This window comes from Oncorhynchus nerka, linkage group LG4 (assembly GCF_034236695.1).
Source record: "Oncorhynchus nerka isolate Pitt River linkage group LG4, Oner_Uvic_2.0, whole genome shotgun sequence".
Classification (NCBI taxonomy): domain Eukaryota; kingdom Metazoa; phylum Chordata; class Actinopteri; order Salmoniformes; family Salmonidae; genus Oncorhynchus; species Oncorhynchus nerka.
The window spans coordinates 54,689,267-54,712,270 of record NC_088399.1 but is presented as its reverse complement, the minus strand read 5'-3'; the positions used below and the strand labels follow the sequence as shown (position 1 = coordinate 54,712,270).

At 44.0% G+C, this 23,004-nt stretch overlaps 1 long non-coding RNA gene across 1 annotated transcript in view; it reads left to right on the top strand.

The window, feature by feature from the left end:
- The first annotated feature begins 1,894 nt into the window (after positions 1–1,894).
- LOC115128201 (uncharacterized) overlaps positions 1,895–23,004 on the top strand; it is a 31,168-nt gene continuing 10,058 nt past the window's right edge. The window contains exon 1 of the long non-coding RNA XR_003863484.2: positions 1,895–2,009. This is a non-coding gene — a long non-coding RNA (uncharacterized LOC115128201). The remainder of the gene's footprint in view (positions 2,010–23,004) is intronic.

Here is a 23,004-nt window from a genome sequence, read left to right as displayed (position 1 = left end):
CAATGACGGCCTAGGAACAGTGGGTTAACTGCCTGTTCAGGGGCAGAACGACAGATTTGTACCTTGTCAGCTCGGGGATTTGAACTTGCAACCTTTCGGTTACTAGTCCAACACTCTAACCACTAGGCTACCCTTGCGGTCGGAGGTTGAGCAGTTGCCATACCAGGCAGTGATGCAACTCTTCAGGATGCTCTCGATGGTGCAGATGTAAAACCTTTTGAGGATCTGAGGACCCATGCCAAATCTTTTCAGTCTCCTGAGGGGGAATAGGTTTTGTCGTGCCCTCTTCACGACTCTCTTGATGTGCTTGGACCATGTTAGTTTGTTGGTGATGTGGCTGCCAAGGAACTTGAAGCTCTCAACCTGCTCCACTACAGCCCCGTTGATGAGAATTGGGGACGTGCTCGGTTCTCCTTTTCCAGTAGTCCACAATCATCTCCTTTGTCTTGATCACGTTGAGGGAGAAGTTGTTGTCCTGGCACCACATGGTCAGGTCTCTGACCTCCTCCCTATAGGCTGTCTCATTGTTGTGGGTGATCAGGCCTACCACTGTTGTGTCATCAGAAAACTTAACGATGGTGTTGGAGTCGTGCCTGGCCGTGCAGTCATGAGTGGGAGTACAGGAAGTGGGGGAGTACAGGAGGGGGCTGACCACGCATCCCTGAGGGGCCCCTGTGTTGAGGATCAGTGTGGCGGATGTGTTGTTACCTACCCTTACCACCTGGGGGTGGCCCGTCAGGAATTCTAGGATCTAGTTGCAGAGGGAGGTGTTTAGTCCCCCCAGGGTCCTTAGCTTAGTGATGAGCTTTGAGGGCAATATGGTGTTGAACGCTGAGCTGTAGTCAATGCATAGCATTCTCACATAGGTTTTCCTTTTGTCCAGGTGTGAAAGGGCAGTGTGGAGTGCAATAGGGATTGAATCATCTGTGGATCTGTTGGTGCGGTATGCAAATTGGAGTGGGTCTAGGGTTTATGGGATAGTGGTGTTGATGTGAGTCATGACCAGCCTTTCAAAGCATTTCATGGCTACATACGTGATTGTTACAGTTGGGTAGTCATTTAGGAAGGTTACCTTGGTGTTCTTGGGCACAGATACTATGGTGGTCTGCTTGAAACATGTTGGTATTACAGACTCAAACAGGGAGAGGTTGAACATGTCAGTGAAGACACTTGCCAGTTGATCAGCGCATGTTCGGAGTACACGTCCTGGTAAGCTGTCTGTTCCTGCAGCCTTGTGAATGTTAACATGTTTGAAGGTCTTACTCACATTGGATGCGGAGAGCTTGATCACAAAGTCGTCCAGAACAGCTGATGATCTTATTGTTTCATTGTTACTTGCCTCGAAGCGAGCATGGAAGTTATTTAGCTCGTCTGGTAGGCTTGTGTCACTGGGCAGCTCTTGGCTGTGCTTCCCTTTCTGTCTGTAATAGTTAGCCAGCCCATCTCTCTGTATCGGATCTATGAAACAGACAAATGTCTACCAGAGAGTAAATATGATCCATTCATACTCCATGCCGATCATTTTGGTACAATGGAAAAGACCAATCACCAGAAAACAGACAGAGTATCAGCAATACCGCATATTGTTCCTTTCCCAGACAGTTTCTGCTGATGTCCCACTCATGTCGGAAAACAATGCCATCAAATCTGCTCTGCCTGACTCGTTACGACAAGGAGGCTTGTTATTCATACCAAGTGTGCCCTTCGGCTTGTTGACGGTTGGCAAAAACATTTAATCTTTAATCAAATGAAATGAGAGATGGAGCAGGAGAAAGCGCACACTGGGCTTGTTGCAGTTAATCATGCAGTCAGTTGAGCAGGCCCGCCCCGGTGTTCCACCTTGGGTTATTTGCGTAACTTAATGAGGTATACAGCACACAGATGTCCTGGACAAGATATTGTCTGAGGTTATGAGCCACGCAGACAGATAAAGAGAGAGACCCCACAGAGATACACTGTAACCACCAGTTCCTGGAATCCCAGACGTGATGACACAGGGAGGGATCAAGGTGAGGATAATGGTTTCTACTGAATCACAGCTGAATCATCAGCATGAAAATGTAATAACAGTCTTGATATCAAACTCTTCAATAAAGACAGTCTAGGCCGGGGGAAAACATAGAGTATAAGCTGTTGGCGAATATCTAAAGATGGGCCTCCGGTACATTATGGTAATTAGACATTGTTGCTCCATATTGTACATCATTAATTCCTAAAAAATGCCTTGGGCTGTTTGCTTAAATAGGACAACACAGTCCAAATATTCAAATAGATATTTATATCCGTCCCATTGGTAAAACATAAAGTGCCGGGATTGGGTGATTCTCTGAACATGCTGTTGTTACAGCCACGATATATTCCTACATACAGTAGTCACAGCCACGATAGTCTTTTATCTATCGTAAAACTTACGTAAGCCAGTATGTAAAACTAGGTTTGTAGGGTGGTAAGCCTATAAAATGAAATATTGTTTGTTCATCAGAGCGATGAGAGCACTTAATAACACACACTTGGAGAAGCACAAGGCCTGACCCACTTCATATCAGAACTAGTGACCTAGATGTTTTGCATGACCTACTGCAATGGGAATGCCATGCGGGCTGCTGACAACGATTGCTTCCCAAATGGCACCATATTCCCTATTTAGTGCACAACTTATGACCAGAAGTAGTGCACTAAATAGGGAATTTGGTGCCATTTCGGATGAAGGCAGGTGACAATGACAGCGGTATGCAGACAGCCTCTGGGACTAGGACTGTCCCTGTTTTGAATCTTAGTCCAATTGCACGGTTAGATTTCAATGGCCGACAACAAGGAGTAAATGACTTGAACAAGTACAGATGTAGGAAATTAATTTGATCACCAATGCAAGAAATGTAAAACTTGAGTGTATTTGAAGTTAAAAATGGCTTCTGAAGTTTAAAATTTCCACTTGCTTTTCCCTTAGGAAAAAAGTACCAACCCCTACAAAAATTGCCATGAATTATAATCCACTAAATAATTCACATTTCCTATTGCTGCAGGATTATTTTCCTAATGTAGCAAATTGGCTCAAATTAAGAATCTACATCTGTAAATCTCCCAGTTGTTTCCAAGATAACAAAGCTAAAAGTTTAACCCTCGAAAATTAACTGCTGAGCATGGAAGATGCTGCCATGCACAAATAAATTAATGAAGCAAAATATAACTCCCCCCAATGCTTTGCTGACAATACAGACTGGATGCATGATGATGTGTACTGTATCGTAGATTTAAAGATAAGCGTAACATTTTATCACCATCTCTGACCTTGTGTGTGTGAGTGTGTGTGTGTGTGTGTGCTTGTGAGCTGGTGTGTGGGGAGCATGTTTTTCGTACCTACTGTACATGTGTGTGTGTGCGTGCATGTGTGCATTTGGGAGTGTATGTCCAGGACAGTGTGTTCTTGTTGTGCGCGTTGCGTGCTGCTAAAGAGTTTATGTTTTCTGTTATCCTCCCTCCCTCGTTTACTTTCTATTCTGGGAAAGTCCAAATTACAGTTCTTCAGTGTGTGGTTGGCTTGTGTGGTTCAGAATTTGTACTTAACCTACCCTTCCTGCTCCATCCCTCGCCCTCTGCCTCCCTACTTCCTCTCTTCTATACCTTCCTTGTTCTTTTCTCACTCTCACTCCATCTTGCTCCCTTGCTTTTCTTGTCCTTTGTATTCTCAAATCCACATTCTTCTGTTCACTTTCACTACATCCATCTTTCTACCGCACTGCCAACTCTCTCTGTTTCCCTACCTCCAACTCCCTGACTTCTTCTTCTCCTCTCTCCTCCCTCATTCCCATTGTCTCTCTCTCTTGCTCTCAGTTGTTTTGTCCCTCAGCCTGTTGCTCTGTGCTGTAGATTTCATGAATAAATCCATGTCTCCTTTAAAAACACGTCCTCCCTGTGGCTTTGCTCCACTCATTTCAGCTCTTCCTGTCTCCCTCCTCTTCCTCCTATAATTACCATCATATAATGTATGGATCTTTCACTGCTCTCTACTCGCCATTTACAAATATGACTTCCCCCCAGTAGTGTGTGTGTGTGTTTACCATTGTGCACCCTCAGCGGGTAGTAGACAACCGGGTGCATCCTGTTTTCAGGGGAAATGGAAGAGTGCCTGTGAAGCGACTTCCGCTTTTGGACATTAAAAAAGCCACACTCCTCCTTAACTCCTCCTCCACATTTATGAGATTGGTGGAACAGTGCAGAAGAGAACCTCCCCAAATTTTTTCTTGTCAGGACCAGAATGAAGGAAACGCCAGTTAGGCGTTTCTTTTAGAACAAACAACTGGGTTGCGTCCATAGATTTAGAACGAAAATACTTAATGACTGAGTCTCAGTCAACCGAACCGATAGAACGACCAGCCGGCTTGGGTAGCAACCTTAGATTTGTGTTGGGACTATATCTCGCGGAAGGATGAAATAGTATGAATAAATTCATCAAAATAAGCTATGGAAAATAATGAACAAAGTGGAAGGTGTGTGTGTGATCTTCCATGGAATTGCATTATTTTCATTATTTTGGATTATTTATACTATTGGCTTTAATTGAACACATGTGCTCGTTTTCTGGTAAAAATGTGTTCAACATTCACTGAAGTAGCTAGGAAGTTTACTAGATAGGTCCAGTAGTTGCCGTGGTATCCAAACCTACATTCTTGCTAGTTTAACTAACCGAACCACCAGTCCTAGCTTGCCATTATGAAAATCGAATTCAAAAATGCGAATAATGTTTTAAATGAGACGTTTGCTTTCAAAAGCAGCTCAAACATAGAACTATAGCCAATGAATTTTATCGCGCAAATATACCGTGCATTATAGGGAATTATAAACGGAGTGGTTAGAACCATGAATGCTGATTGGCTGACAGCCGTGGTATATCAGACCGTATACCATGGGTATGACAAACATTTCTTCTTACTGCTCTTATTACATTGGTATCCAGTTTCTAATAGCAATAAGGCACCTCGGGGGTTTGTGGTATAAGGCCAATATACCACTTCTAAGGGCTGTATCCAGGCACTCTGCGTTGTGTCATGCTTAAGAACAGCCCTTAGCCGTGGTATATAGGCCATATACCACACCCCCTCGTGCCTTATTGCTTAAATATTGCAAGCTCTAAAATGCTCTTCAAGTCAATCAGATACAAGTATTCAACAATTCCATGGTATAACACATAAATAGGATAGAAAGAAAGGCAACGCTACTCTTGGGTTTGCTTGCTCCATTCAAATCTAACTTTAACATTAGAAATATTCCACAATACTGACGACGGATCAGCTCCGAGAAAGATATTATCATCTATGGCTGCAAATATTGAGGTGGCTTATTGTAATGCTTACCCTATAATAATGCACTAAATCAAGATTTGGAACATCACTGTGCACATTTTAGACTACACATCATGAAATATATTGAGACAAATTACAGACAATAGAACTCAATTGATTGAACATGAAATGTACCCATTTCAATATGATTGAAATAGGCCTACTGTATTTATTTTTCAATGCAGTCATCTCAGTTTTAATTAGAAGCATACGTTGCTGGTTTGCATCAATTGCAAAGTCATTGGAAACTTTATATTTCTTTTAAACTTTCTTCTGAAAGTAGCATTTCTTTGGACGATGTGTATGCAGTATACCATGCGTATTCCGTACATACGGTTAATAAAACTTGAAACTGGAAACTATCAGTGTTCACACAGAGGTGGATAAACATGTGATTCTATGTTTAGCGAAGATCTTCTGTGTATAAAGTGATGTGGGAGGGCAAAAAGGCACCTAATGACTTACTTAACTGTCCTACGATTGGTCTGAGGCAGGCGTTAGATTCCGAAGGTTTTTCAATTGCAACTTTACTAACAATGGTTTTGGGAAACAGCTCGAGATTTAACAATACTCCTACGAAGGTTCTAACAATGAACTTCGCCTGAAGATGCTTTTGGTAAACAAGGCCTGGTTTGCATCATAAATGGTACCCTATTGGCCCTGATCAAGCACTATATAGGGAATAGGGTGCCATTTGGGACACACACCTGGTTATCCACTGTGCTGATCATTTTAGAAATCCTTGGAGTATCTGTTTATTGTGTTGACCTAAATGTAAATTCAGTTTTGCTTCTATAACTTTGTCTCCTCAAGTACTCTCTCCTGCTTTCCATTTTTACTTAAATGGTTTATCCATGTCCCCAAACATTAGCAGTAATATGTGATGCATTAAGTCCAAACAGTAGCATATTAACAGGGACAGTTCAGGACAAGCCCGGCACTCAGAGGAGCTTAGATATGACCACTTCCTCTTCCTGCACACTGGACCCAAATCAACAATATTTTAAACACATAATCTAGACATTTAAATGTGACATTTTTATTTATTTATTGTAAGAGGTGTGGGTGGGTGTTTGTGGGAGTTTGTGTTTCTTTGAAAGATATGGATCTGGGACACAATCTAGACATTTAAGTGTAAAAAAAAGTATTTTTAGTAAAACGTGTGTGTGGGAGTTTGTGGGAGTGTGTTTCTTTGAAAGATATAGATATAGATGTGAGAAGTGGGAAGTTCATTTTCATGCCTATCAGACAAATCCTCTTATGAATCCTTTCAGGTCCTATTTCCTCTCTCTCTTTTCCATATAACAGACGACTGGCAACTCATTAACCTCCATCCCTTCCTCTGTGTGTGTGTGTGTGTGTGTGTGTGTGTGTGTGTGTGTGTGTGTGTGTGTGTGTGTGTGTGTGTGTGTGTGTGTGTGTGTGTGTGTGTGTGTGTGTGTGTGTGTGTGTGTGTGTGTGTGTGTGTGTGTGTGTGTGTGTGTGTGTGAGGGTGTGTGCTGTGTGCTGTGTGCTGTGTGCTGTGTGCTGTGTGTGTGTGTGTACGCTGTGTGTCTGTGTCAGGCTGTGGAAAGACACAACCATTACGAATATGTACCGCTTTGCCTCCTAATCCTGTGGAGAGAGATGGCCTCAAGGCCAGACCATGGAGGAATTACCAAATTCTTGTGACTCTCTCAACAGCGTCATCTCAGGCTCCCAATGACATGCAAGCAGAAACACCACACTTTTCCCCCTCCTTCTTCTTCCTCCTCCTCCTCCTCCCTGAAAAAACATGTTCGGTTGCAGTCACATGGTTACACATGATAAATAAATTATCTGCATGAGCGTGTTTGGTTGAGCAAGTGCCAGGAGCATCGCGAGTCAGAGGCTTGATCCCAAGCTCATTAGGGCCCAGCAAAAAGCTCTCATCGAGTTAGAAGTTAAAAATCAGAGCTTATTTTGTCAGGCTTTTATACCGTTTGATTTTCCAAAGAGCGTGTAAAAGGTTGCATAAAACAAGGTTGCATAAAACACGGAGATGTATGATTTTAACCCAGCCAAATATTCAAGAGTGCCCAAGGCAATATCTTGAACATGTTGACTGTACAGCCATGTTTGGCTGTACAATTAGGCATAATTAAACTCCAATGGTGCAAGGTGAGGGAGACAGCTAGGGAGAGGAGTACAATTATTTTATACAGAGGAATGATCTTGGATCAGTCTCTGATAGACATGTTTTAATAAGTAAAACTCCCGTGAGCACAGTTTTAATGATAAGTAGCTTTCCTTTTCTCTCTTTCTGACATCATCTTCATTTACCATGACTTTTGTCTACCTTCCATTTCTTCCCTTTATCTACTTCAATCTTTAACCCTCTTTTTCATTTCTTTCAATGGCTCCCTTTCCCTTTCTCACATCACATTTACTTCTCTCTCTTTCTCCTTTCATCTCTGCCGCTCGCAAAATCATTCCCTTAATCTCTCTCTCACTCTTCCAGAACCCTTTTTTGTTTGTCACCCTCTCTCTTTGTCTGGAACCATCTCTTCTTCTCTCCATATGTCCTGTTCCCATCTCTTTCCCCTTTCCACTCTCCCATCGCTTCCCTTTCTTTCTCAAACTCTGCCTCTCTCTTCCTGCTCTCTCTGGGTTTCTTTGTGAAAGGGGGCTTTATCAGTGTGGCTGAAGAGTGCAGGTCCAGTGGAGGCCGGGACAATAGGCCCATCATCAGAGGAGAGCAGAGCACATGAATGAGGAACAAAGGCCTCCAGCCGTAGAGGCCCCACTCTCCCTCCACCTCACTTCACCACACAGCAGCCCCAACTGAACCTTGCTCTGTACACAGTACTATACAGTATTACACACACTGCTCCAGTGTGTGTCCGTGTCCGTGTGCGTGTGCGTGTGCGCGCGTGTGTGTGTGTGTAAGCAGGCGTTAAATTGAGATTCAAATCAAATCAAATGTATTTATATAGCCCTTCTTACATCAGCTGATAGTTCAAAGTGCTGTAAAAGCCTAAACCCCAAATAGCAAGCAATGCAGGTGTAGAAGCACGGTGGCTAGGAAAAACTCCCTAGAAAGGCCAAAACCTAGGAAGAAACCTAGAGAGGAACCATGCTATGAGGGGTGGCCAGTCCTCTTCTGGCTGTGCCGGGTGGAGATTATAACAGAACATGGCCAAGATGTTCAAATGTTCATAAATGACCAGCATGGTCAAATGATAGTAATCACAGTGAACAGGTCAGGGTTCCATAGCCGCAGGCAGAACAGTTGAAACTGGAACAGCAGCACGGCCAGGTGGACTGGGGACAACAAGGAGTCATCATGCCAGGTAGTCTTGAGGCATGGTCCTAGGGCTCAGGTCCTCCGAGAGAGAGAAAGAAAGAAAGAGAGAAAGAGAGAATTAGAGAGAGCATAGATAAATTCACACAGGACACCGGATAAGACAGGAGAAATACTCCAGATATAATTGAGGGATTGAGGGAACTGTTCTCAAAATGTATTGGTCCCCTCTGTTTTCAGCTATCTGTTTTTTTAAACAGGCACTTTGATAGTCACTGATGGTACTACGCATATATTATTGTCTCGAACCATCATTTGACTGCATTTCCTCCAGTATATTTGCACCATTATGCATTATGTACGGTTGTTTGTCAGTGTGCATATGCCACTACACATGATGTCTGTGTGGAATTGCAACTGCCTTTCTCTAAACGGGATAAGTGACTGCGATAAATATGCATGCCACGCTTTGTGAATTCGCGGCTGCCTAGCAGCGGGAAAGAAAGTGAGCACTTAAAAAAAAATGTTTGTGCATAGATAGCAGCATGTGTGTGTGTGTGTGTGTGTGTGTGTGTGTGTGTGTGTGTGTGTGTGTGTGTGTGAGTGAGTACGTGTCGAACGTGCGTGCGAGTGTGTGTATCTGGGCCGCTGCTGTAAGAAACAAAGGGACCCATCTGTTCATAAATTTGCCATCATCATTTACTGTCCACGTCTCCCCAGACATCAAAAGCATAGAGATCAAACCAAAAAGGGACTTAACATATGGCAAAAACTAAGAACACTATGTCAAAATATCATGCGCTTAATAACAAAATAACATCTAATGTGTGGTCTAAGCCTATAGTCCACATATTAATGTTGTAGATGTTGTACTGTATAGCCAAGGTGAGTTCATATTAACCTGACCTTAAATTATCAACTGTGGTTATGAGTTGATGAAACAAAATTGCCTCTTATCAAACCCCATTACGCTTGTAAGAGACCTGGGGTGACCTAGTGTGAATAAGCTTTCATCGAGGTGCTTCAGGGTGAGTTAGTAAGTGAGTGCGTGTGTGTTTGTGTGTACGCGCACGTTTGCATATTTGTGGGCGTATGCCCTTTCCATTTTTCTCCTGATAGGTGGGGTGACAGTGTACTCTCAGAGGCCAACACACACAGACAGACCAGAAAGGAACTCTATTCATGGGGTTAGCCGGAAAGAAGAGCATGTTATGCAGCCCACAGGACAGGGCACAAGCAATCAACCTCTGACCCCTCTTCCATCAGGGAAGACTAATCCTAGCAGTGTTTACCACACAACTAGAACAGCAGCTGGATGCTCAGCCCACGGTCTCTACCCTCAGACCTGTCTGCGGGGTAATATATATGCATGCTCACTCTGGTGATGTGCCCTTGGACTGCGTCCAATAGGTAGGGGAGAGATGTAGGCCATACTCAGCCCAGAAGGAGCCACATGGGGGTTCACTCCAGTGTGCTGCTATCTAGACCAGTGGTTCCCAAACTGTGGGGTGAGCCCTCTGGGTGGGTGCGAGAGGTCCGGCTGCGAAAAAGGAACGTTTTTAATTTCAACTTACTGTTGAAAGTTGTAATAGTAGAATGCACAAGGTGAAATTTCGAAATTGGGTAGTGCATCATCGGTATTCCTCTTGCCTGTCACGTCCTGACCATAGAAAGCCTTTATTTTCTATGGTGGAGTAGGTCAGGGCGTGACTAGGGGGGTGTTCTAGTTTATTATTTCTATGTGTAGTCTAGTTTTTGTATTTCTATGTTGGCCTGGTATGGTTTCCAATCAGAGGCAGCTGTCTATCGTTGTCTCTGATTGGGGATCATATCTAGGAAGCCTTTTCCCACCTGTTGTTTGTGGGATCTTGTTCTTGTATTGTTGCTATTGAGCCCTACAAGGCTGTACGTTTGTTTCTCTTTATTGTTTTGTTGCTGGTTCACATTTAAATAAATTATGATGAACCCAAATCACGCTGCGCCTTGGTCTACCCATTTCGACGAGTGTTACATTGTCATGTCATTCATTGCATACCGCAGAGGGCTTTTTATAACTTGTCAGAAATGTCCAGATCAACTAGCCCATGCCAGCTAACATTTTTTTGCTCGTTTTTTAGCCCATGTTCGAGTCACTCAAATATCACATGAATACACATTAGACATGGCAAAATGTATGAAAAACTGTTTCTCTCCATCCCATGACAAAATGTGTATAATTGAAGGAAATAAGCTTCAAACTTGCAAAATGTTCACACCAACAAGAGGGGTGTGAACAGTTTGTGTTATGAACAGTGTTTGTGCTCATAGAAATAGACATTGCATGTGTTCCCCAATGCGGGATATTCCCAAATGCTGGACGAGGGACCTGAGTGAAAAAGACAAGCAGACAGGCAGTCAGGCAGTCGTGTGTCTATATTCTCTAATCACCCATCTCTTTCTTTCTCTCTTCTCTCTCTCTTTCCCTCCTCTGTCCCTCTCTTTGCCTCCCTGTCCCCATCTCTCTCTACCTCTTTTTTATCCCACGTTCTCTTCCCTCCCCCTCCCCCCTCTTTCACCGCCTCAACCCTATCCCTCTGACTTTCTCCCCCTCTCTCTTTCTCCCTCCTCTCTCTTCTCTCTCCTCTCCCTCCTTTCTCTCCCCCTGCTCCCTTCACCCTAACTCTCCCTCTTCTCTCTCCATCCTCCACCCCTCCATTCTCTCTCCTTCATTCTTTCCCTCCCTCTCTCTCATCTCATATCACCCTCCCTCCCTCCCTCCCTCCCTCCCTCCCTCCCTCCCTCCCTCCCTCCCCCATTCTTTTCCCCTCCTTCTTTCCCTCCCTCCCTCCTCTCATCTCTCTCTCCCTCCTCTCTCTCCCACCTCCACCTCTCTCTCCTCTCTCCCACCTCCACAGACAGGATATTGACACATAGATAGTCTGTCTGTTGACTCTCCCTCTCTCCCCTCCCCTCCCTCCTCTCGCATTTCCTCACTTTCCTCCTCTCTCTCTCCCTCCTGTCCTCTCGGTGCTCCCTCCCTCCCTCCCTCCCACCCTCCCTCCCCCTCCATTAACCTCTCTCTCTCTCTCCACCTCTCTCCCACCTCCACAGCCAGGATATTGACGCATTGATATGCATACATTGCTTTCAAGGCAATACATTTAGTCATACATCTGCAATGGGTAAATTCACACAGACAGATAGACAGTGTGATTTTCTGGATTTTTGTTTTAGATTCCGTCTCTCACAGTTGAAGTGTACCTATGATAAAAATTACAGACCTCTACATGCTTTGTAAGTAGGAAAACCTGCAAAATCGGCAAAATCAGTGTATCAAATACTCGTTCTCCCCACTGTACATTTATTTACATTTAAGGGGATTATTGTAGTCTTCTCCAAGTCGCACCAACCCGTGCCAGCACTTGTTAAATGACAGACAAAAAATAATTTTTCTAGACAATTATTGTTTGTTTTATGGCAGTAGGGGCAGCCAACCCTCCTCCTGAGAGCCACTGGGTGTTTCTGCTTTTGTTCTAGCCCTGATCTAGCAGACCTGATCCTACTAACCAACTGATTGTTTGGATCTGGTTGGAGTTGCAACTCCACACCACCTACATTAAAACGTTGAATATCTGGCTATGAAAAGCAATCTCATATTACAATTTTGAAGTGTTGCACCATCTACAGCCATCAGGGTTATTATTTGACCCGGTTGATCATCTATGAATGTTTAAGTGTCTTAAAAAATGATCTGGCCTTAATGGAGCTGATCGTGGACTTCAATGGGACTGCAGTGGAAAAGGTGAAATGCTTCAAGTGTACGCATCACTGACAATCTGAAATGGTCCACCCACACAGACAGCGTGATGAAGAAGGCGCAACAGCAGCTCTTCAACCTCCGAAGGATGAAGAATTTCAGCTTGGCCCCTAAGACCCTCACAAACTTTGACAAATGCACCATTGAGAGAATCCCGTCGGGCAACCGCCCGCAACTGCAGGGCTCTCCAGAGGGTGGTGTGATCTGCCCAACACATCACCGGGGAAAACTACCTGCCCTCCAGGTCACCTACAGCACCCCATGTCACAGGAAGGCCAAAAAGATCATCACGGACATCAACCACCCGAGCCACTGCCTCTTCTCCCCGCTATTATCCAGAAGGCAAGGTCAGTACAGGTGCATCAAAGCTGGGACCGAGAGACTGACAACCAGCTTCAATCTCAAGGCCATCAGATTGTTAAATAGCCATCACTAGCCGGCTTCCACCGGGTTATGGTTTATGACCCCCATAAATACCTTTCACCCTTTCCTCTCTCAACTCTACAGAGTGACTCTTGGAAAGCCCTTTGTTAACATAGAGAGTTGGGGAACATCAAAAGGGTGGTGAACAGAACCATATTTCGGTAATCCAACCAGTTGAAAATATGCGTTGGTACTTAAAGAATATGATATCAGATCAGTTGTCATCTGAGACATTATTACTGATGGCAACTTGGTATGAACTTTGAACTCTTATTCACTAAATAAGTGATACCTCCTAGCCGTTGAGTGAGCAGCAGCAGCTGTAAACATGAACTAGGAAAGGACGGACAAAGTATCTCTTCTACCAAACACACGACGGTACGACAACGTATCCGTTCTACCACAAGACATATTCTTCAAAGGACAAGGGAGATCTATGTTGGGCAACACGGCCTTCCATCTATGACCAACCTATTGAAGCACCGCTCAGAGTAAATATTTCTTGCATTTCCTTTTCCAAATGGTGGTTATTTAGAATGCATAAGATTCTGTATTTACGATAGCATAGCTTTACCAAATTCCTTTGTTCCTCATTATTCCCGCGCTTTCATTCAAAACCCAACCCCCTTTCTTTGTGTAACCAGCCGTCATATCTGTTCCCTCCTCCAGGGACGTTTTCTTTTATGACATAATTAGTCATCAATGTATGACCCATCCCGTGTATGTGTATTTCTGTGTGATTGTTTAGGTATTTAGTAAATCAATATTTGAACCAAATTTTGTATTGCTGATTCAACTTGTTAGCCAAGGGTTCGTGAAGATAACCAAGAATTCTACGACTTCAGAAGAGACGGAATAAGGTGACGATTAAGAATTGACCGCTATTGATGTAAAAGATTACCAGGTCTTTAATAAGAGTTTATTCGGAAGAGCTCTATAAACATTATTTCATGGGTCCCCGACTTTCTAGTTAATTACATTTACTTGATTAGTTCAATCAGGTAATATTAATTTCAGAGAAATTATTTTATAGAATAGCATGTCATATCACTTAATCAGGCATAGCAAAGACACGACACAACCCTGCACCTTAGAGGCTGCTGCCCTATATACATATACATGGAATCACTGGTCACTTGTTTGGGGCGGTGTTCGGCGGTCGACGTCACCGACCTTCTAGCCATCACTGATCCATTTTTCATTTTCCACTGGTTTTGTCTTATCTTCCTTCACACCTGGTTCCAATCCCATCAATTACATGTTGTGTATTTAACCCTCTGTTTCCCCTCATGTCCTTGTCGGAGATTGTTTTATTGTACGTGATTGTGCTAGTATATGTTGGTGTGCGATGGGTTTTGTACCCACTTTGTTATTTTTATATATTTTGGTTTTTGGAGTTTGGTCAGCACTTATTAAACGACTCCGTTTATACCAAGTTCGTTCTCCTGCGCCTGACTTCCCTGCCACCAACACGCACCCAATACAGAATCTCCAACCATAACTATGGAGTCAGCAGGAGAAGGTACCCCGGCCATTGGGGTGGAGGAGTGTGTCCAGGAGCATGCAGTTATGTTTCACCATCTTGGTGTCGCCATTGATCGCGTTGTCCAGACAATGGACCGCTGGGAGAGACAGGGAGTTCTTCCAGCGCCTCCACCAGCACAACCGGGGTCTCTCTTGAGCGTCACTTTCCAACCTGAATCCAGTGGGATCCGTCTCTCCTTGCCCCAGGAGTACGACGGGAGGGCTGCGAACTGCCAGGGGTTCATGTTACAATTAAACCTTTATCTGGCCACCGTTCACCCGGCTCCATCGGACCGGGAGAGGGTGTCCGCCCTCGTCTCGTGCCTCACCGGGAGAGCCCTGGAGTGGGCCAATGCCGTGTGGAGAGAGGGAGATGCAGCGTTGGACCAGTTTGAGGAGTTCACCCGCCGTTTACGGGCAGCCTTCGACCACCCGCCCGAGGGTAGAGCGGCAGGTGAGCGCCTCTACCATCTGAGGCAGGAGACGAGGAGCGCCCGGGAGTTCGCCCTGGAGTTTAGGACCCTGGCTGCCGGCGCGGGATGGAACAACAGGGCCATGATTGACCATTATTGTTGAAGTCTGCGCGAGGACATCCGTCGGGAGTTGGCCTGCAGAGAAACCACCCCTATGGTGGAAAGTCCAGACCTGGTCTCCACCGTGCACATTCCCCCTGAATATGCCAATTTGGCACTCACCTTCTCCAAACAAAGGCAACTCAACGGGGCGATTGTGCGATAGATCTCCTGGTAGACGCTGCACTTCCCAGGAGTCACGTGTATCCCCCCTCACAGGTGGAGACGGAGGCTATGGAAACAGATGTCTCCGAATCCCTGCATCAGGGGTACATTCGGTCCTCCACTTCACCCGCCTCCTCGAGTTTATTTTTTGTGTAGAAGAAGGATGGAGGTCTAGGCCCGTGTATTGACTATCGGGGTCTGAATCAGATCACGGTAAGTATAGCTACCCGCTACCGCTCATAGCCACAGAGGTAGAGTCAATGCACGGGGGTGATTCTTCACTAAACTAGATCTCAGGAGCGCTTACAATCTGGTGCGTATCCGAGAGGGAGACGAGTGGAGACGGCTTTCAGTACCACCTCTGGGCACTATGAGTACTTCGTCATGCCATACGGTTTGATGACTGGGCGTCTGTACATTCTGTCTGCTGTCCGCGACCGGCTGATTTATTGGGCCCATACGTCACCCTCCTCTGGTCATCCTGATATCGGTCGGACGGTGCGCTGTCGTAGTGGGAAGTACTTACCCGTTCCACAACGGCCATGGTCGCACCTGTCGGTGGATTTCCTGACTGATCCTCCTCCTTCACAGGGTAACACCACGATCCTGGTCGTTGTGGATCGTTTTTCTAAGTCCTGTCATCTCCTCCCGTTGCCCGGTCTCCCTACGGCCCTACAGACTGCGGAGGCTCTATTTACACACGTCTTCCGGCACTGCGGGGTGCCTGAGGATATAGTGTCTGATCGGGGTCCCCAGTTCACGTCGAGGGCCTGGAGGATGTTCATGGAACGTCTGGGGGTCTCAGTCACCCTTACCTCAGATTTTCACCCCGAGAGTAATGTGCAGGTGGAGAGAGTTAATCAGGATGTGGGTAGGTTTCTGAGGTCTAATTGCCAGGACCGGCCGGTGGAGTGGGCAGCGTTCGTGCCCTGGGCAGAGATGGCCCAGAACTCGCTCCGCCACTCCTCCACTAACCCTTCTCCCTTCCAGTGTGTATTGGGGTATCAGCCAGTTCTGGCTCCTTGGCATCAGAGTCAGACCGAGGCTCCTGCGGTGGACGACTGGTTCCGGCACGCGGAGGAAATATAATATATATTTTGGTTTTTGGAGTTCGGTCAGCACTTATTAAACGACTCAGTTTATTACCAAGTTCGTTCTCCTGCGCCTGACTTCCCTGCCACCATTACAGGTACTGGTCTTTGGTCATCAGTGCTCTGGTCAAAAGTAGTGAACTATATAGGGAATATCTATCTATCTATCTATCTATCTATCTATCTATCTATCTATCTATCTATCTATCTATCTATCTATCTATCTATCTATCTATCTATCTATCTATCTATCTATCTATCAATTGTACAGATGTGTTTATCCCACTTCCAATAAACAGTTGTATTTCATAATGTGTTTATCTACCACAGTATGTGGGCTTAGGCTAGTCTGGACAAGGGCCAGTATTGGTGTCCTTGTAAAGGGCAGTTTGCTTTCTAGGGTCATATTTTTTATATAGACCTTTAATGCAAAAAAAGCCAGCCAAGGTCTTGTAATCATTCTGATTACATCCAGGCTTTCATTTATAAATTCAGGAGGTTTTGGCCTTGTTATGTGAGGAATAGTTAGCTACCATCACAGCACGAGGGCAAGCCCACTGTTCAATACCAAAACCAGGGCACATTATCACATACTGTATCATTTTTAGGGCCCTAGGGTATGGATGATGCAATGGAGAGAGTCTAAAGGCGATGAAATGCTTCCAATCTGAAACAGGTTGGAACAGTTCATGCATATATTATGATTACATTTTGTGACATTTGTGTTCGCTTTGGTCTTCGGAAAAGTTATTTCGGCAGTTCGTGACACAAAACATTTTCTTGACGCAAGCCGAATTTCGATAGCCGAAGTCTAGGCCCCTTTGTCGGTCATTGGTCAACAGTAGGGATTCTTCAATGACGTGTTTGTTGTCATTCTATGATAGATTACTTGTTTTATGCACATTTTTTCATAGAGAAATACTGCACCAAACATCTTAGTTAGATGTGAAATTGCGTGATTAAGATCTCCTCTGCAAAAACGTCACAATGAATGACAGATTTATTGAGTTATCTTACTTTATTTCTGACTATTTTGAGGAATTTTATGCTGGCTACAGCGTCTCAAGATGGACAAACAGTCCATCTTGAATCATAAACACACACATCCACACAGTCTTGTACAGCTAACCTTGTGGGGACACACAATTCAGACCCTTTCAAGATCCTATTTTCCCTAACGCTATAAACCTAACCTTAACCTGTACTCTTAACGTAACTCTAACCTTGACCTTAACCCCAACCCCAAAACCTAACCTTAACCCTTACTCTAGCTCCTAACCCTAAACCTAATTCTAACCCTAACACTAATTCTAACCTTAACACTAAACCCCTTAGAAATAGCATTTGGCCATGTCAGGACCAACAACATATCCCCAGTTGGTCCCCCCACCAGCCACACACTCTAATACCCACTCCCACCCACTCTGAGGCCCTCCCTCCTGTCACTAGGGCTACATGGGGACACAGACAACCGTCAATATCTTAGCTTGTTAGATCTCCTATTATGACCATGGAATTAATGGACCACTGAGAGTGTCTGAAAGAGGGAGAATAAACCTAATGGAGAGAGATTTTATTTGAGATCATTTGAATGGGTGCATATATGGATATAACCCCAATAGAGGACATAGCCTCTGTCCTCTGACCCTGTTGACTAATGGATGCAAAGCCAATCCAGGACACAGACAGAGGACTCTAGTCAATCCGTATCGCGGAAGTTCAGTGTTACAGCGTGATTGAATTTAATAGACAATGTTTTCACGGTAGACGTTGTATATATCGACTCAATCGGACATTACCTTTACATTTCTATTGCACAATATGTAATGCTTCAGCTATATACTGTACACTGCATTCGGAAAGTATTCAGACCCTTCCCCTTTTCCACATTTTGTTATGTTACAGCCTTTTTCTAAAATATCCTCATCAACCTACACACAATACCCTATAATGACAAATCAAAAATAGGTTTTAAGAATTATTTTCAAATTCATAAGAAAACAAACAGAAATACCTCATTTACATAACAATTCCGACCCTTTGCTATGAGACTCGAATTTGAGCTCAGGTGCATCTTGTTTCCATGGATCATCCTTGAGATGTTTCTACAAGGCCAGCAGCATACCACCCTGCATACCACTGCAGGCTTGCTTCTGAAGCTAAGCAGGGTAGGTCCTGGTCAGTTCCTGGATGGGAGACCAGATGCTGCTGGAAGTGGTGTTGGAGGGCCATTAGGAGGCACTCTTTCCTCTGGTCTAAAAAAATATCCCAATACCCCAGGGCAGTGATTGGCACTGCCCTGCGTAAGGTGCCATCTTTCGGGTGGGACGTTAAATGGGTGTCCTGACTCTCTGAGGTCATTAAAGATCCCATGGCACTTATCGTAAGAGTAGGGGTGTTAACCCCGGTGTTCTGGCTGAATTCCCAATCTGGCTCTCAAACTATCACGGTCACCTAATAATCCCCAGTTTATAATTGGCTCATTCATCCCCCTCCTACCCAACGACCCTGTAACTATTCCCCGGGTCGTTGCTGTAAATGAGAACGTGTTCTCAGTCAACTTACTTTGTAAAATAACGGATAAATAAATCCAACTTGATTGGAGTCCGCCTGTGGTAAATTCAATTGATGGGCATGAATTGGAAAGGCACAATGACCCTAAGCACACAGCCAAGACAAAACAGGAGTGGCTTTGGGGTGGCAGGTATTCTAGTGGTTAGAGCATTGGGCCAGTAAGCAAAAGGTTGCTGATTGAATCCCTGAGCTGACAAGGTAAAAAAATATGTTGTTCTGCCCTTGAACAAGGAAGTTAACCCACTGTAGGCTGTTATTGAAAATTAGAATTTGTTCTTATCTGACTTGCCTGGTTAAATTGAGAAAAAAACCCATTTCTGAATGTCCTTGTGTGTCCCAGCCAGAGCTGGGACTTCAACCCGATCAAACATCTCTGGAGAGACCTGAAAATAGCTGTGCAGTGATGCTTCCCATCCAACCTGACAGAGCTTGAGAAGATCTGCAGAAAATAATGTGAGAAACTCCCCAAATACAGGTGTGCCATTACTCAAGGCTGCAAAAAGGTCCTTGCTCAGTACTTCGGACTGAGCAAGGACCTTTTTGCAGCCTTGAGTAATGGGGTCTGAATAATTATGTTAATGTAATATTTCAGTTTTTTTTAAATAAATTTGCTAAAACAAATGTAAACCTGTTCTTGCTTTGTCATTATTGGGTATTGTGTGTAGATTGATGAGGGGAAAACACAAATCAATATTAGAATAATAATGTAACATTACTGGAAAAAAGTAAACGGGTCTGAATACTTTCCGAATGCACTGTAGATTGAATAGAGCCCCGACACTCATGCTGCATCCCAAATAGTATCTGTTGGTCCTGGTCAAAAGTAGTTGACTATAGGGACTAGGGTGCCATTTGATATCACAGCCAGAAACTCTGATCTGGGTTTGCCCATTTGACAATGTGGGTCTTCCAGTAAAAAGGGTTCTTGGTGGGGAAGCTACCTATACGGTGAGTGCTTTCAGGAAGCCTGGAGACTGAACAATAATCCTAATTTTGACGGATTTGTGTGTCTGGGGTCCTGTGTGACTCCTTGGGTAGAGCATGGCGCTTGCAATGCCAGGGTTGTGGGGTCAATCCCATGGGGGAATGAAAATGTATACACTCACTACTGTATGTCGCTCTGTCTTAAGGATCCGTGTCCCGCTAGCGGGATAACTTCCGGTGAAACTGGAGGGCGAACAATTCAAATAAATAATCATAAATATTAGGGATTTTAAGTATTTATGTACATATACAGTGGGGCAAAAAAGTATTTAGTCAGCCACCAATTGTGCAAGTTCTCCCACTTAAAAAGATGAGAGAGGCCTGTAAATTTCATCATAGGTACACTTCAACTATGACAGACAAAATGAGGAAAAAAATCCTGAAAATCACATTGTAGGATTTTTTATGAATTTATTTGCAAATTATGGTGGAAAATAAGTATTTGGTCACCTACAAACAAGCAAGATTTCTGGCTCTCACAGACCTGTAACTTCCTCTTAAAGAGGCTCCTCTGTCCTCCACTCGTTACCTGTATTAATGGCACCTGTTTGAACTTGTTATCAGTATAAAAGACACCTGTCCACAACCTCAAACAGTCACACTCCAAACTCCACTATGGCCAAGACCAAAGAGCTGTCAAAGGACATCAGAAACAAAATTGTAGACCTGCACCAGGCTGGGAAGACTGAATCTGCAATAGGTAAGCAGCTTGGTTTGAAGAAATCAACTGTGGGAGCAATTATTAGGAAATGGAAGACATACAAGACCACTGATAATCTCCCTCGATCTGGGGCTCCACGCAAGATCTCACCCCGTGGGGTCAAACTGATCACAAGAACGGTGAGCAAAAATCCCAGAAGACCTAGTGAATGACCTGCAGAGAGCTGGGACCAAAGTAACAAAGCCTACCATCAGTAACACACTACGCTGCCAGGGACTCAAATCCTTGGTAAAAACTAAACTCGTCGTGTTTGAAGGACAAAGAATGCTGAATTGCATCCAAAGAACACCATACCTACTGTGAAGCATGGGGGTGGAAACATCATGCTTTGGGGCTGTTTTTCTGCAAAGGGACCAGGACGACTAATCTGTGTAAAGGAAAGAATAAAGGCCATGTATCGTGAGATTCTGAGTGAAAACCTCCTTCCACCAGCAAGGGCATTGAAGATGAAACGTGGCTGGGTCTTTCAGCATGACAATGATCCCAAACACACCGCCCGGGCAACGAAGGAGTGCCTTCGTAAGAAGCATTTCAAGGTCCTGGAGTGGCCTAGCCAGTCTCCAGATCTCAACCCCATAGAAAATCTTTGGAGGGAGTTGAAAGTCCGTGTTGCCCAGCAACAGCCCCAAAACATCACTGCTCTAGAGGAGATCTGCATGGACGAATGGGCCAAAAAGACTTACAGAAAACGTTTGACCTCTGTCATTGCCAACAAAGGGTATATAACAAAGTATTGAGATAAACTTTTGTTATTGACCAAATAGTTATTTTCCACCATAATTTGCAAATTAATTAATAAAAGATCCTACAATATGATTTTCTGGATTTTTTTTTTTCATTTCGTCTGTCATAGTTGAATTGTACCTATGATGAACATTACAGGCCTCTCTCATCTTTTTTAAGTGGGAGAACTTGCACAATTGGTGGCTGACTAAATACTTTTTTGCCCCACTGTAAAAACAGGGAGATGTAGACTACACACAACAGCTGGCTGGACCGAACAGTTTTTCTCTAGTGGATTTTTATTACTTCCTTACTACTGATATGTGATTGAGGTAGAAATGATTTGCAGGTTGATATGTTACATGTATGACCTTCAGAGCTGGAATCAGCATTAGATGAAACAGCACCACCGGTCGCCCCCAATAACATTTGTTATTGTTTTGTTTATAAAAGGAGGAGCATCCAGCATCTTGGTTAAAAAAAATAATGGTGCATACTCTTCCGTTCTATTGTGCATGCAATGATGTGCAATCATGTTGAATGGAAGAAAACAGTGTTGATTGTTTGAAGTAACGTCTTTATTGTTATGTATATCACAAACGAACATGGCAGCTTCACCGCTATGGATTCCATCTTTAAATGCTTCCAAGTGCTTCAGATTATTTTCACACTTTACTTTTTTTGGAGACACTTACTGGGACATTCAAGGTAGTAACTCTTTAAAAGTAATGGGATAGCTCATAAAAATGATGTATTCAGATATTTGTTTTCTTACGTGGTCTTACGTGGTAAGCAGTCTAAGGACTGCTCTAAGGATTGACTTGCAATCCACACTCTGCCAAGAAACACTAACATTTTCGGATGGAAAACATAAATTTATTCAGCAAAGAGTGTGTCTGAAGTTGCATACTTATCTACTTCCCCAGCGTCAGATGAACTTGTGGATAACATTTTTATGTCTCTGTGTTCAGTTTGAAGGAAGTTGCCAACTAGCATTAACGCAATTGCTAACTAGCATTAGTGCAATGACTGGAAGTCAATGGAACAGCTACCATGCTTATGTCTCTGAGTCCAGTATGAAGGAAGTTAGAGGTAGTTTTGAGAGACAATGCTATCTAACGTTAGCGCAATGACTGGAAGTCTTACAGAAGTTCATAGACTTCCAGTCATTGCGCTAATATTAGATAGCAATTGCGCTAACGCTAGTTGGCAACTGCCTTCATACTGGACGCAGAGACATAAAAATTCCAAACTATCCCTTTTAAGGAGTATCATGTACTGCTGGAATGTCTACAAATTACATGTCCATCTTTAAGTTAAGCTTGACTTCCTTCCTACTTCTTTCTCTTCATTTTGTAGCATTTCATTTACAGTATTTCCTATATTCTTTGTTGTGGATGGCTTAGACACCAGCTGACCATGACACTTCCTGAATAAAGAGTGAATTGAGGAAATAAAAACAAGAAAATCTGTCTTTTAATACTTTTTTCCAAGAGAAGGATTAGATATCCCTAGACTGGTTGATCAGAAGCCCAGCTGTGTGTGTGTGTGTGTGTGTGTGTGTGTGTGTGTTAGAGTGGGGGTGTGGCCATTTGTGTAAGTATATCCCCAGCTGTTGAGTGCTTTGCAAATGTGACAACCAGAAATAGGGGATTACAACTAAATACAGAGAGACGGAGGGAGATAGAGAGGGAGGGAGGGAGGGATGGGGAGTAAGGGTGATAAGTGGGGGACAGTGCTAACTGAAAAGCAGCGGAAAACAGGCTGGAAATAAAGAGGCAAGGGGATATCATAAAAACCAACATGATAAAGAAGAGATGAGAAGTTAAT